Raw genomic sequence first — 15,059 nt, 5'->3', positions numbered from 1 at the left:
AGAAAACAAGCTACCAAAAATTTCTTACCAGGAAAAAAAAACTTTTGAGGAGGGAAGTTATCTATGCTGTATATGTAAGCAGAGAGGAATCCTATCCAAAGAAAATTTGGCATATTTTATTAATATATTTTTTTCAATTTTTATTGTGAACTTAATCATCAACAAAATAAACATTTCATCATGCTAAAAAAAAAGGAAAGAAAAAAGAAACAAAAGAAAGAAACCTGTATAAGATGCAGCAAGATGGCACAGTGGACAGAGAACCCTGGACTTGGAATCAGGAAGACTGGAATTCAAATCTGGCCTCAGACACTTAGTACCACAGGAGCCGGGGCACAGTCACTTCACCTCTATGTGCCTTGCTTTCTTCCTCTGCACAATGGAGATTATAATAGCACAGACTCCCAGGGCTGTTGTGAGGATCAAATGAGATAATATTTGTAAGGCATTTTGTACACCTTAAAGCACAATATAAATGCTAGCTATTATTATTATTAGCTCAACTCACGTACAGTTTGTTTTTTTTCAGAATTATATACATATATATGCATAGAAATATATATACTTATACATATACGTATGTGTGTGTGAATTTAACAAGGTAGTAATAAGTTTCTTCTTTGACACTTCTTTGTCCTCTTATCTTTTTCCTCAATTCTTAAGACTCTCCATTATTGGTCTTTTGGCATAAACCATAGTTCAGGGAATTGGTAGGAAAGGTCAATGCAGTAAGCTCAGGAGTAGATTGAAAGGAAGGCCTCCCAGACTTGGAGGCTGAGCCTAAGACCACTTTAGAACTAACCTGCGCCCCTGACGAGGCTGATGAGGCCTCCATGACAGAGATAAGGTCCAATCTAGTCCCAGGCTTATCTCAGATTGGCTTCTAGAGGTAGGAAGCAGCAGACTTTATAAACAAAAATCCTCCTTGTCAGATTTGGAATGTTTCTCTCATCTTGGCTGGTTTGAAACCCTGCTAGGATTGACAGTTGGCTGTAGCCTTTGGAGTTCTGAAAAATGAGGCGTTTTTGACTCTGTAATTCATAATGACTAAGTGGTGGTGTCCAGTATGCGTTATGGCCGTTTCAGCTGAGAGATAAAGCTTAGCTCTAGGCCTGAACCTGAGCTCACTTTTCCCGCTTACATGTTGTCCTACAGTTTTAAAATGCAGCACATTAACAAGGCAGGACTGTGCCTCAGTTCCATTCTATGTTTGGTCTTAGGAATTGCTATTTTGACAAACTACATGATATTTTTTACCTAGTTTACAATTTTTTCCCACATTTTTTTTTATTTTACTACCTACCTCAAGCCCAGCATTTGAGCCAGATACTGAAGTTATTCATTAAGCAAACTAGAGATAGCTCTGGATCTGAGCATTAATTCAGATTATTAGAGGTACTTTCCTCCTTAGTTTCAAAAATAGTCTCTCATTTGGCAGAAATTCAGTAGCTACTAAGGGTCTGTGGTTTTGCTAATCATGTTTTTTGGCAATCTTAGGATTTATGCTTATATAGGAATCCCTTATCTTTTTACCACAATGCTCTTCAGGGAAGTGGCTAACATTGATAATGCTATTAGCTTAAATAAAATGAAATGGTGACAGCTTCTTTAACATCTGTTTATGTCCCACAGTATTGGCACCATAAGTAATTTGTAAAATTTTTGTGCCTGACGACTTTATTTCCTAAATGGACCAGACATGGACATGGGCTCACACAAATATCTATTAAATATTTTCAAAACAGAAAAAGAAAGTATTTATATTTATATGATTTTATTGCCTTTTTATAATAATAATAAATAATATTGAGATGAAATAGCAGGAATTAGGGACCATCACTCCCTTCAAAGGAAAAAGGACTAACAGTTCTGTAATAGGGACAAAGAAGACAGCCTTGCAGTGTGCTCTGTGTCTTCTTAGCAAAACAAACTGCTATACTGTGTTGTACTGTCCTCCCTACAATCTCACCTCTTGAGGACTGAGTGGTTGTTTGTCTGGCTTCAAGTTAAAAAAAAAACCATAGCTTTTATTGTAAACTAATGTTATGGTAATAAAATCCCACAATAAAATAGTCCCAAACAGCAATATTTCTACTAAACTCTTATCGCTCAACATATTAGTTTATATTTATAAGTTCATTTCTCTTATGCAGTTTCTTTAAATGGAATGGATTTATTTTGGATAAGTAGTTTCATACAAAAAATACAAATAGCGTAACTTTATTTTTCTTTAACATCCTCAAAGTATAACCCTTTTGTTGTTAAATAACCTGGGCAAGATGCACTTGAAAATATAGTTATTAAAAATCATAGCCTAGATGTTACCATTAATGTGAATTTCTTTTATTTTTATACCTTACATAGAGCTTAGTCTTAACCTTTAAGCAATAAATAGGGTTCATCTACATAGCAACAAACCTCTGTCCTCTGCCATTTTTAAACAAAACCCTCCCTTAATACCTCAGAGAATATATCTTATTCCGCCATTTTACTTTATGAAGCAGTTGATGGGTTGGAAAAACCATTGTTAAAACTGCCATTGTTTAAATTTTCATCACTACTCAGGGAAAAAAAAGGAGTAACTGTGGCACAGGAAACTTCACAGTGAAGTTTGGATTCAGTTAAAGGCCCTCCCTTGAGGACCGAGAGGGTGGCCTTGAGACCACAGGTTCCCCACCCCAGGGTAGAATTCTGGGCTTAGACATAGGAAGATCTGGGTTCAGGTTCCACCTCTGATACTTACTAGCTATTAGATTGTGAATTGGTAGGCCCGCTGGCAGCTTTCTGGGACTTATTCACTACTAACTGATAGACAGATTGGGTAGAGGAAGTTCCCTTCTGAGAAGTTTTTATACTGATGAAAGCCTTTTATATATTTGAGTTAATTGTGGTCGGATTTCTCAAATGCCTGTAATATATTTCATTCTCTACAGTAGCCAAATCTGAAGTCAAATTGAATCAAATGTTACAGTATCCTCATTTTTTTGTCTCTTAATACATGTATTTAAACAAATTAATTTTCCATATTTTTCTTTTATTATTAGTTTCTTTAATGGATATAGTTGTGACCATTTTCTCTTTGAAGTGTGAAACCAATAGAAGCTCCTACAGCAACCACCAGATGCTATCCTCACTGAAAATTGACCTAGTTCTTCTTACCCTAGGAGGAGAAACAAGACAAGCTTCTTCCAAAAGTGTAAATACTTAACAGCCTTGTAGGTTTTTAAAGTCTCTTTACTAAAGACAATATTCATGAATCCTTTCTTAAAGAGGCAAGCATGTAGTATCATAGACCAAATCTAATTACCCAGTCAACCTATAGCTTATTTGATCTGCATGCCTGAATGTCTTACAATCACATTTACTGAAGTGTTTTTCGCCATTATTTTCTGCATTAAACCAATTGCCTTGAAGCATTTAACAATCAAAAAATAAATGAGTTAACACTTCACGTTTTAAGTGCCACTAGTTAAGTTGTATAAGACAATTTTTTAAAACTACATCTTAATTTCTGTGTAATTATATAGACTTAAGCAGCAATTTTAGTGTAGCATTTACAAATCACCTAATGATGACTTTTTTCTTCCAATTTCCTTGATGCAGGGTCAGAGTTTACGTGATGCCAAATGATTCGGGGAAAATTTATTGTATATTTCATCATGACCAGGTGCTTATAAATGACAAACAGGTTTATATGAGAGAAACTATTTCTTCTACAAAGTCCTTTAAGTTTTTATCTGAATGATTTAAAACCTTCATAATTTTTACTAGCCAAAAAAGTTAGTGGGCTAGTCTTTTAAACATTCCTTTGTCTGGAAATGGTGGCATCCTCACTAGTAAATATAAACAAATTATGCTAATAAGTATACTCCAAATAAGTGCTAAAATTGATATAATGTAGATCTCTTCCCCTCCCCCCAAAAAATCTTAATCTGAACAAAAATGGTGAAATTAAAACATAGACTTATTTTAGCTTTATTTATAAAATCTTACTATAGCCAGAGTGCTGTTTTACATTAAAACTCAAAGCTTCATTTTTGATTCTCAGTATTCTTCCATGTATTCTTAAGAATTCCAATATTGAGAGCAGCTAGGTGGTACAGTGAGTAGAGCACCAGCCATGGAGTCAGGAGGACCTGAGTTCAAATGTGGCCTCAGGCACTTGACACACTTACTAGCTGTGTGACCTTGGGCAAGTCACTTAACCCCAATTATCCTGCCTTCCCCCCTCCAAAAAACAAATAAACAAAAAAAAAAAGAATTCCAATATTTTATCATTGCTTATATATAACTGAAACCTGCCTTAATGGAAAACTTTCTGATAAAAATAGCATTTAAGACAGTTTCTGGGATTGAGTTCACCTACAAACATTCAGTGAAGGTATATGAACTGATTACCATTTTAATTTCCTGTTAGAATACATTAGGGGCAAATCTGTGATTTAGACAAAGAATTAAATTGTTATTCCAAAGAGATATATGCTATAGAGCTTTCATATAGCTCCATACTGTATTTCTCTGTATATACAATATACATTTTACTGCATTTGTCCTTGACATCATTTCCAAATGTTTTATGTTTCTAAGAACTACATCCCTCTGATTCAAACATTTTTGATTGGTTACTGTGGAATACCCAGGCTTAGTAACTATACTGGATTCAGAAAGATACTGTCTTGGTTCCCTGGAAACTTAAAGCCTAAGGAGTTAAGTTTTTGTTGTTGTTATTTTTGTTGTATATCCAATCGCTAAGTTTAAACATGTCCCTTACAAGGATATAAAGATACAGAAACTCTTCATATTGTCTTCCTTTGCCTTTCTTTGACATAGTTTTAGATAATTGGAGCACTGATCTTATGGGAAAATATATTTAATATTGGGGTTAGAGAGAAGGGTTGGTTGATTAGGAATAAGAAATGGGAAGAATAAGACTAGATGATCTCTAGGGTCCCTTTCACTCAGTGTCTTAAAAGATAAAATAAAATATCTTTATTATGGGAGAGAGAAGCAATTTTGCTGAAGGAAAACTAAGAATATTTTAAAGCGGTCTCTCTTTATCCTTCCATTTCTTTTCCTTCTGCATAGGAAATAGACAAAAAATGTAGAAAAGGATATTGTATTTGTCCCAGATGTTTGTCGTCTTCTGGATCTCCTACTTCTATAACCTCTACCTCTTTATTTGCCTTCCTGGCTCCTGTTCTTTCTCTTGTCTCCTAATAGAGGGCATCCCTCAAGGTACAGACCTGGGTTCTTCACTTTTCTCCTTTTTTTCACTCTCTAGCTATGCTTTGCCATGCTCGCAACTAAAGCTGTCACTATGCTGATGATTCCTAAATCTATTTCTCCATAGCCAAAACCTCTTACCTAGGCTCTAACCTCAAACTTCTATTGTCTACAGAAAGTTTCCTTGGAGTGTTACACTGTTAACTTTAAATTTAACATGACTAAAATCAAATTTGTCTTACCACCTACCCTGCCCAAAATCCAGTTTCTCTTCCCAACCTGTCAACTTCTTCTAGTGGGTGCCATCATGTTCCTAACTCCTCAGAGTCAAAATCTGAAAATAGTCTTTGACCCCTTCCTCTCGGCCCCACTTATGTCCAACCAGTCACTAAGTTCTAGTTATTCTTCCTTTCTGATAGCTTTCTTCTTCACCCCTTTTTCTTTATACCTATATTGCCATCATCCTCAGCCAGTCTTTTTTTTCACCTACTGGCTAGAAATAACCCCTGAATTTACCTCTTTGACTCCAGCCCTTCCCATTCTTCCTATATACCTCCACAACATTCATATTCCCTAAACCCCATTTTCATCATAGACTATGAACGTTGTGAAATAAGCTTTCTCTGATGAAGTCATCAAGCTAAGCTGTCCCTTCTCTGAACTTCTAGAGGTCTTTAATATGTACCATAAAATCTACAGCTTATCGATGTAGATCTGGAAGATATCTTAAAGGCCAGCTAATCCAGCCCCTAATTTTACAGACTGAGAGATTTATCCATGGTCACACAAATAGTAAATGTCAAAGGTGGGATTTGAACCTAGATCCTTCTAACTCCACATCCAGAGCACTCTTCACTATGCTATATATACTACAATTCAGGGAAAAGCCTATAGCAATCACTATTCCCAGGTCATCTGCCATCCAAGTACTAACCAGACCCAACCCTGCTTAGCTGTCGAGATGAGGCTTTGGGCTCAGTCAGAATAGTATGATTGTAGACAATTATATGTATGTTGATTCATATTGTTCCTTAGTTAATTCATTTATATTGACTTCCCAACAAAACTATAAAACTTAATGAGATTAAAAAACATCTTTTCGGTGGTGACCCTCAGAGTGTCTAACACAATTATTAACACATTAAGTATTTAAAATAATAGGATCTTATATTTTTAAAACTAGAAGGAACTTTGGAAATTATTTACTCTAACTCCTTCATTTTATACATGAGAAAACTCAAGTCCAGGGAAGTTGTGAGATGTCTAAGATCTCACAACTAAATAGTTGACAGAATGGAAATTAGAACTCAGTTCTGCCAACTCCCAGTCCAGTGTTCTTTCCATTACAACATGAATTGCTTTATTTAATTAAAACATTAAATGAATTAAATTAAAACAAGATACTTTACACACAAAAAATGAAAAATAACATAATCCCTGCTTTCAGGGAAGTTACAATCCAGTTGGGTGGAGGAAGAGTTGAGACATATACAAATAACCATCATTCAAATTAGAAAATTATCAAATGCATAGGAGTGGCATGACATAGCTAGTCTCCGTTCTAGTAGTCAGAACACTTTTGGTGAGCATGTTTCCCTGTTACGTACCTCATTCAATGTTAATAACCAAATTATCATTAAAGTTATCTGTTTGGTCTGTCTTTCGAGGAATCTTGTCCATACAAGACCCTTTGTTGAAGGGGAGCCCTTTAAGACTGCATTTTTCTCTACCCATTTTTCAGTGTAAGTAGCCTGAGTTTGGAGCCTGTTTTGTTTTGGTTTGCATTCCATGTCTTCTCAGTTTTAGTCAGGTATTAATTTGGATCCTTGCTTTAATGTCTCACTTTTGTCTCTCAACTGTACACAGTAGCTAGTTATTGTCACTCTCTTGAGACGTGGTCACTTTCTTTTCTGAATATGATGTTATTGAGTGCTTGCTGTGCCCAGTGCCTCTTGATCGTCTCCTTGAAGAAAGTGTTCGTGATATATGGGTGTGAAACTTCTGTGTAGTATACAAACCATTGTTGGCCTCTTTCATTTCTTGATAGTATCAGATTTAATTTCCTAATGAAGATGTCAATATTGACATGATTCAATTTCCTTAGAAATCCGGCAGCTCTTTGGTCACTAGCCAAAGATTTCGTATGTAGAGAACCAACAGTTAAGTTAATGTTTATAGATGGTTCTTAGCAGCCTCCATCTTCTTTCCAATTATTCTACTTCCACCACTCCAGAAGCAGATAGGCTTAGGGACCATGCTTCATTTTGTCCTTGTTTTTTATGGGATCCCGTGAACAAAGAATTTATCACCTTATAGCCAACCTCCTGGTGATAAGCCTCTCCATACTTAGCTAAGCTATCTCGTACTTGGCTTTTTTAAATTGGCCTAGTTAACAGAAACTTATCATTAAATGTGGGGTTTTTTTTTTTTGCTTTTCCTTATAGACTTCTAATTAGGACTAAAATGACACAACAAAGCATGCTAGACCAATTTCCATGATACCAAGTTACAAATCAGAGTTTTTGGGGAGAACAGGCTATGCCACAATGCAGAGTGTCTCACAAGCTGTCAGGCAAATGATGCCTTGACATAGAATTGTGTTGGAATTGTACCTTAGAACTGGAAAGAATCTTAAATATTGTAAAGGAAAGTATAGATTAGGGAAAAGAGCCCTGGACTTGAAGTCAGAAGCCCCAAGTTCAAGTCTTAGCTGTGACCTGTACTATCTGTGTTATGTAATTTCTCTTAGCTTCACTTTTTTCATCTCTAAGATGGGAGTACTAATATTTGTTCTCTTTTGAGGAAAGCGCTGAATTAGGCCTTAAATGACTATATTAATATGAGCTATTACTACCATTACAATTACTATTACATTTTGTTCAACCCCTCACTTTACGCCTTCCCTAGGGCAGTCTTCTGACAAGAAGGTTGATTATTAACAATACTCTTTCTTCAAAAGACATAAAAGGATATTCCACATTTTGTTATTTGTAACATTTGCCTCCTTGTATAAATTTTCTCTAAGTTTAAAAAAATTGGCATCAACTTGTAATGGAAGTAGATAGCAATAGTTGTTACAGATGTATATCATTAGCTTTATATGAGAAAGAAGAAACTCTTACTGCCTAAGGAAGAAACAAAAATACTGTGGGTTTTTTGTAGGGGCTTAGTCTGTTTATCTTTTAGCATTTGAGCTGCATTTCAGTTTCTGGGAACTGATTGTACCTTGAGGGATGCAGATGATTTCTGTGGAAATGCAGGTCTTTATTGTATTTCTTTTAAAAAATAAAATTATCTTGAAAGTCTTTTTACCTGCAAAAATGTTTTAAATGAAATCTAAAACATGTATGGTTTCAAATACTACACATTTATTAAAGCTTTATAAGTAAACCAAAATAAAATTGTTTTGGCCTCTCAATGGTAGAAAGTAGCATCTCTGCTGAAGATGATTTGAAATCTCCAGCTATACCTGCACGTAATTTTAAGGGTGTAACTGAATTAGATAATTTTCAAAGGGGGCAATGGATATGCCTTCAGTAAATTTTGGTGTTAAGTGCCTTGTAAACTTATAACCTATTAAGTTTTTCATTTGGACTTGAAACATTACTCGTGTTTATTAACTCTAATGTCTCCATAGTTAATATATAGTTGACAAAATGTAAAAATTAACCTGTTTAAAGACTCACACCTTTGTTACAGATTACTGATTGTTACAGTATCATTGGCAGCTTCTCCGCACTTGTCTTAGTAAAGGTGATCTAATAGAATACCTCCACGCCCTTGGTATTTGGGTATTTGATGAGCACTGTTATCATCTTATGGATTTATATTTTGAATATATGATTTGGTCAGGAGAATATCCTCTAAAAACAAGCTTTCTTCTATTTCCGGATTTATTTCATTAAGGAAGTACCTTTTAGGAAAATTAAAATAGATAACTATTCTTAATAGTCCTGACAATCATTTCAATTTAAGAAAAATACATTTTCCAGCTTTCCTCTTGCTGTATATACTCTGCTCCTGTTGATTACCATTGGAGTTCTGTACACTGAAGGGCCATGTAAGGGCTGTCAGATTAGACTCATCATTTAGTGGCAGAGAGAAACCTGAATGACAAACAATGGATTGGCTTCTCCCCAAATTCATGTCTCATCGTTTAGATCTCAGAATTGAACATGTTATTTCTATTCTGTAATTGACAATGGATGTAAATTAATGTGGCCAATGGTGACAATATTCATAATCAACTGAACTGTGAAACAAGGCACTTAATTATGCTCTATCTTGAGCTCTGATGCTGTGACTTGGGAGATCATCATGTCAGAACTGAAGATGTTATTGATTAATCTGATTAAGTACATATCAAAGTGAAAATGTGAATTTAATGTCCTCTCTGTAATTGATTAAAAACAAGCACCAATCAAAGAAACAAAAAATACATAAGCTGAATGGTTCCGTCACATCTTTGTTGACTAGCTTTCTTGAATAAAATGATCGAAATAAAAATTTAGTAAAAGTTTCTATTTCACTTAAACAGTGTTTTATGTGGGCAAAAAATAATCAGGCTACTTCTGGACAATCTGCTAATCTGATCAATGTAGCTGCCTTATCTAGTTGGCTGGAATCGTTATTGTGTGATGATAAAGCTAGCTCTGATTTTTTTTTAGCCTATTTCTTACACTAGACTTGATCTCACTCAAGATAATGTTTATAATAAGTATTTTGGCTTCCTGCAATACCTGGAAATTTTTTATTCTAATTTTTTCTCATGTGTATACATCTTTAAGACTTCCATTATCATTGAATTCAGAGATACTAAACCAGAAAACAAGAGATTTTTCTGTTGTATATTTTCATTCTTATTTATTAGATATAAAGAAAATATAGATACGTATTTATTTACACACCCAGTAGTTTTGTAGTACATTTACCACATAAGATTTTTCCTCGTTTGACAGGCCAAAAAATAAATGATACAACCAAAACCATGGGTTTCCAGTGTTACAGCCCTAGACATTGCTCATATAAGAAGGCATGTAGGGGTAATGAGAGTATGTCAAAAGAAGGAGAAGTGGAAAGTTGAGGTAATGGAGTTTTAGGATTGGCACTTCTGTCATCATGCTGCACTTTTGCCGTTGAAATGAATTTTCTAGTCACATCACACCCCACTCCAAGAGATGACTGGTGATGACTTGACATCATTTGTCGATTTTCTCCAGCCATGTCCTCAGGAATATTGTTTTCCTTACAAACATTGCAGTTGCTGCTCCACAAATTCTAATTTTAATTTATCAATTTTCCTTTCTCCTGCTAAAACCACTTTCTCACATTGCTCTAGAATTCTTTCCTCTCTTCTAGAAGTGGTTTGGTTATACTGAAAAAAAAAACTGACAAACAAACCTGTGTTCTCTATTGCCTGTTCAGCAAACAGCTTCTATAGTTTGGCTTTCCCTTTCCACTCAATTTCAATTTCCCTTTTTAACCCTGTCATTTTCCTATTATAATTATACTTCAACTTTAAGCCTACCCCATCCAATGCACTACTATTTGATTCCCTTCACTCCTGATTTTCATTTACCTTTGTTTTGTCTTGTTGGCTGCCCTATTACAAATCAGCTTCCATGTTGCTATTCACTATAAATTTTAGATTATCCCATAGCTATAAGAAACCATAGATTTATAATGGATGTTTATAAATACCTTGTAGATATGAGTAGAAAGAAATGCTGCAGATTAGATGTGGATTAAACTTTGAAGGATATGATGGCTCCCCCCATTCTCCTTAATGTTCTTATTATTTTCATAGCTTTTATTGGAACCACAATTTCTTTTCAGCCTATTATTGTTCTTTACTTTAAGTCAAATCTTAACAAATTTGCTTTTAATTGGTACCAGTCCCCAAAATGATTAGTTTTTCAGTTTTTGAGGAAAGGAAAAAATAAACAAACCTATTTGTAATAAAAATTGGTTTCTTATCTTAGGTTGAGACTCAAAATCAGGTCAGTGAGGATCTACAGAAGGGATTTTCAACCTAGGATTTGTGAACTTGGGTTTTTTAAATATATGTCTTGATAACTGTTTCAGTATTGTTGCATTCCTTTGTAAACCTATATATTTAATCTTATACGTTTCAAAACGTTACTCTATGCCATTATCTACATATTATTCCCCAAGGACATCTAGAAATTTTCAAAAAGGAACTTAACCTGTCTCACCAGGGTACTTCTGGATAACCCTCTGCTTAGTCTCTACTTCTCCCTCCCTTCTCTGACCTCTTCCTCCTTGTTGGCATAGTCTTTTACTTGTGTACCCTAATTTCATGATATAATAAGTTCTCTCTTTTCTACTGTATTCCTTTTCTTTTCTCTCCCCTTTCTTTTAATGTGACCAAAATATAACAAAGCCATTCCCAGGTCCTGAGGACATTAGGGTTGAGTATAAATTCGTGTCATCTTCCCTTATTAGAATGCAAACACTTTATCCTTATATAGTCCCTTCTGATTACTTATTTGTCTTCACCTTTGTTGTTTCTCTTGACTCTGATATTGTTATTTCACAATTTCTACTCAGCACTGGCCTTTTCATCAGGAATTCTTGGAAGTCTTCTGTTTCATTAAAGGTACCCATTTTTGCCCTTTTAAGATTATATGCCATTTTTCTAGGTAAGCTATCCTTGGTTATAAGCCTATATCTTTTGCCTTACGCTCTCTGCTCTGAAGTAGTATTTCCTAAATCTTTTGTGATCCTTACTGTGGCTTCTTGGTACTTGAACTCTTTATTTTATGATGCTTGCTGTGTTTTTTCATTGACCTGGAAGCTCTGGATTTAGTTTTCATTTCAGGAGAAAATGTGCATTTTATCTATTTTCACCTTGGTTCTAATAGATCTTGGCAATTTACTTCTATTATTTCTTGAAATATAATATTTAGACTCTTTTTTAGTTGTAGGTTTTAGGTAGTACAATGACTCTTAAATTATCTGTCCTTGGTATCAGTTTTCCAGGTCAATTGTTTTTTATATAAGAAGCCTTATATTTTCTTCCCTTTTATTCAGTCTTTTGACTTTATTAGTTCTTATTGTCTCATGTAATCATTTAGTTATTTTTGGTTCATTCTAATTGTCAAGGAGTCAGTTTCTTGGATTAGTTTTTGTGCTTCTGGTGCTAAGTTGTTAATCCTCTATTCAAGTGTTTCCTCCATAGCTTTCATTTTCTTTCCCAATTCTTTCCTCTAAGTACTCTCATTTCATTTGTACATTGCTAATTAATTCTTTAAAATTCTTGCTTCTTTCTTCTAGACATTCTAGTTGACGTGATAGTCAAGCCGAGTTTTTTCTTTGAGGCTTTGTTTATGGGTCTTTATCCTCTTTTGAGTTTGTGTCTTCAGCATCCCTGGCACCATAATAGCTGTATCTGGTGGGATGCTTTTTGTTTATCTATTCTTCCATGCTCCCTTCCTGGATTTGGGCTTTGTGTTAGGACCAGGCTCTATGCACTTTTGGAGGGAATGCCAGAGGCATTTTTGATCCTGATTTGTATTCTCCAGGCCTTGCTGCTGGTTTCTCTGGTTATTAAGTGCTGTGTTCTTCAAGGATCACAGGACTGACTTGGACTGGGGAGCTATAAATTTAGAGTAGGCCCCAAGATCTAAGGCACAGTATGGTGGTTGACTCCCTGGACGTTTGAGATGCTATACCCCAAGTTGGATCTGGGCAACACAACTGGTGACTTGCTTCTGTGTAGAGCTATAAAAGAGTCTCTGTCTCCATCCTTTGTTAGCTAGATGGAAGGCTCTGTGGGTTCACAGAGACAAAACTCTGGCCTACTCCTTCTCTGGTCCCAGGTGCTAAAACTTTGTGATTGTTCTGGGTTCAGAGAGACCACCCTACTGACCTAGGCCTGATCTGAGCTTGGGAGCTGAGGCCAAGAGCCTACTGAGCTTCAGAATGTGGGAGAAGATGATCATAATGTACTTTCTCCTATTTGGTCCACATCTGGAGCAACGGGTTCTATTCTAGGAATCACATATAAATATACAACACATATAATATACATATGAATGTATATTAACAGAGAGATAAAGTTTCTGAGGAGTCTTGAGACCAATGTCACATGAGTTATGATTGAAGGAAGAGGATATTTAGCCTCTTCTCCATGAAGTCTTCCCTGATCTCCTTAAATTACCATTTACTTACCTGTCTTACCTATTGATCATAAGATCAATAAACTGAAAGCTCCCCAAAGGGAGTGATAGTTTTTTTCTGTGAGCCTCTCACATTAAAGAGAAATTTGATTTGTTCTACATGAAGCCAGAGGGAAGAACAGGGAACAATAGCTGGAAGCTACAGAGATAGATGGAGGCCAGAGAGGATGAAGCATTCTTCATGATGAAGTCAGTTCAAGAGTGAAATGTGCTGCCTCTGGAGGGAATGAGCACCCCTCCCGAAGGTCTTTAAGCAAGGCCTAGATGACCACATGTGGGGAAGGTTGTCAGGGTCTCCCTATGCAGATACAGGCTGAATTAAATAGCTTCTCAGGTCTTTCTACCTCTGAGAACTGGTGGATTTACCCTTTTCACATGGAGACAAAACTCGCCTTCTGTATTTTTCATACATTATTAGTTTCATTGATATTTATGAAAGTATAGAAGGTAACAGGTGAATTTTGTAATTTTTAAAATAATTGTACATCTGGCATCTGCTGGCTTGAGTGATTATTTTTGAACAGATTTTATAAGAATGCAAAATTTTGTTTTATCCAGAGAGAATACTTGGTGAAGTGGTAAGAGAGCTAGCCTTAGAGCCAACAAGATCTGAGTTGAAGCCCCACCTCTGACTCTTGGGGCAGCAAATCACGTAACCTCTCGGCATCTCTCTAAGATCAGCGGGGATCAGGGAAGGCTCAGCATAGCGGGCGACAACTGAGTTAAGTCTTGAAGAAGCTTAGCAATCCAAGAGTAGGAGGAGAGAAGGAAACACCTTTCAGATACTAGGGACGGACACCATGTATAAGGATTTTGAGATGGGATATAGAATGCCAACTTCAGGAAATATCCAGTAGACCAATTGACCTAGAACACAGAACGCGTAAAGGTAAGTAATGGGTAATGTCTGGAAAGGTCAGATCCAGATTGAGGACACTTAAATGCCAGTTTGATGACTTTTTATCTTATCCTAGCGATAAAAGGGAACCACTATTTTCAAGCAAGGGAATGACATGGTCAGACCTATACTATAAGAAGATTAGTTTGGCAGCTGTGTAGAGAATGGATTAGAAAGAGGAAAGGATGGAATTGGGAGATTATTACAGTGTCCAGGCAAGAGGTGAGGAGGGCATAAACTAATGTAATTACTACCAGGAAAAGCAACTGAGAACTTAGGTGGGGAGAGAGCTTATGAGTTTAAAAAACATCTTTTCACTTATCTTTATACTTCTCTCTGTTGGGTTGATTTGTAGTTTTACAAATATTTACCAAGTACAAGATTCTGATGCTTTGGTTAGAATCAGTGCAGGGAGAGATCTCAGAGATCATCTTGTCAAAACAAAATTTTTTAAATCAAGGGAAAGGCCTAGAAAAATGTGATGTTTTGTACAAGGTCCTAATTAGTAGAAAAAATCAGGACTAGTATACACTGCTTCTGTTTCTCCTTCAGGTGTTCTTTCTGTTACACTACAATGTAGAAAATAAGATAGGATGATCCTTGGGTCCCTTTTAGCTCTAAGAGCCCTGAATAAAATCTATGGATTAGTAACAGGCCCTGAGGTACAAACTTGTTGAATATCGATGAGCTTATCTAAAAAAAAAATAGCATGTTACTTCATATAATCAGAATTCCAT

At 35.7% G+C, this 15,059-nt stretch overlaps 1 protein-coding gene across 1 annotated transcript in view; it reads left to right on the top strand.

Annotated features, from left to right (window-relative positions):
- The window catches only part of DNAJC1 (DnaJ heat shock protein family (Hsp40) member C1), a 268,811-nt gene that overhangs the window by 189,598 nt on the left and 64,154 nt on the right, over positions 1 to 15,059 (top strand). The window lies entirely within an intron of this gene.

This window comes from Trichosurus vulpecula, chromosome 5, assembly GCF_011100635.1.
Source record: "Trichosurus vulpecula isolate mTriVul1 chromosome 5, mTriVul1.pri, whole genome shotgun sequence".
NCBI classification, from domain to species: domain Eukaryota; kingdom Metazoa; phylum Chordata; class Mammalia; order Diprotodontia; family Phalangeridae; genus Trichosurus; species Trichosurus vulpecula.
Note: the sequence above shows the minus strand (reverse complement) of the source record. Positions and strands in the feature narration are given on the sequence as shown.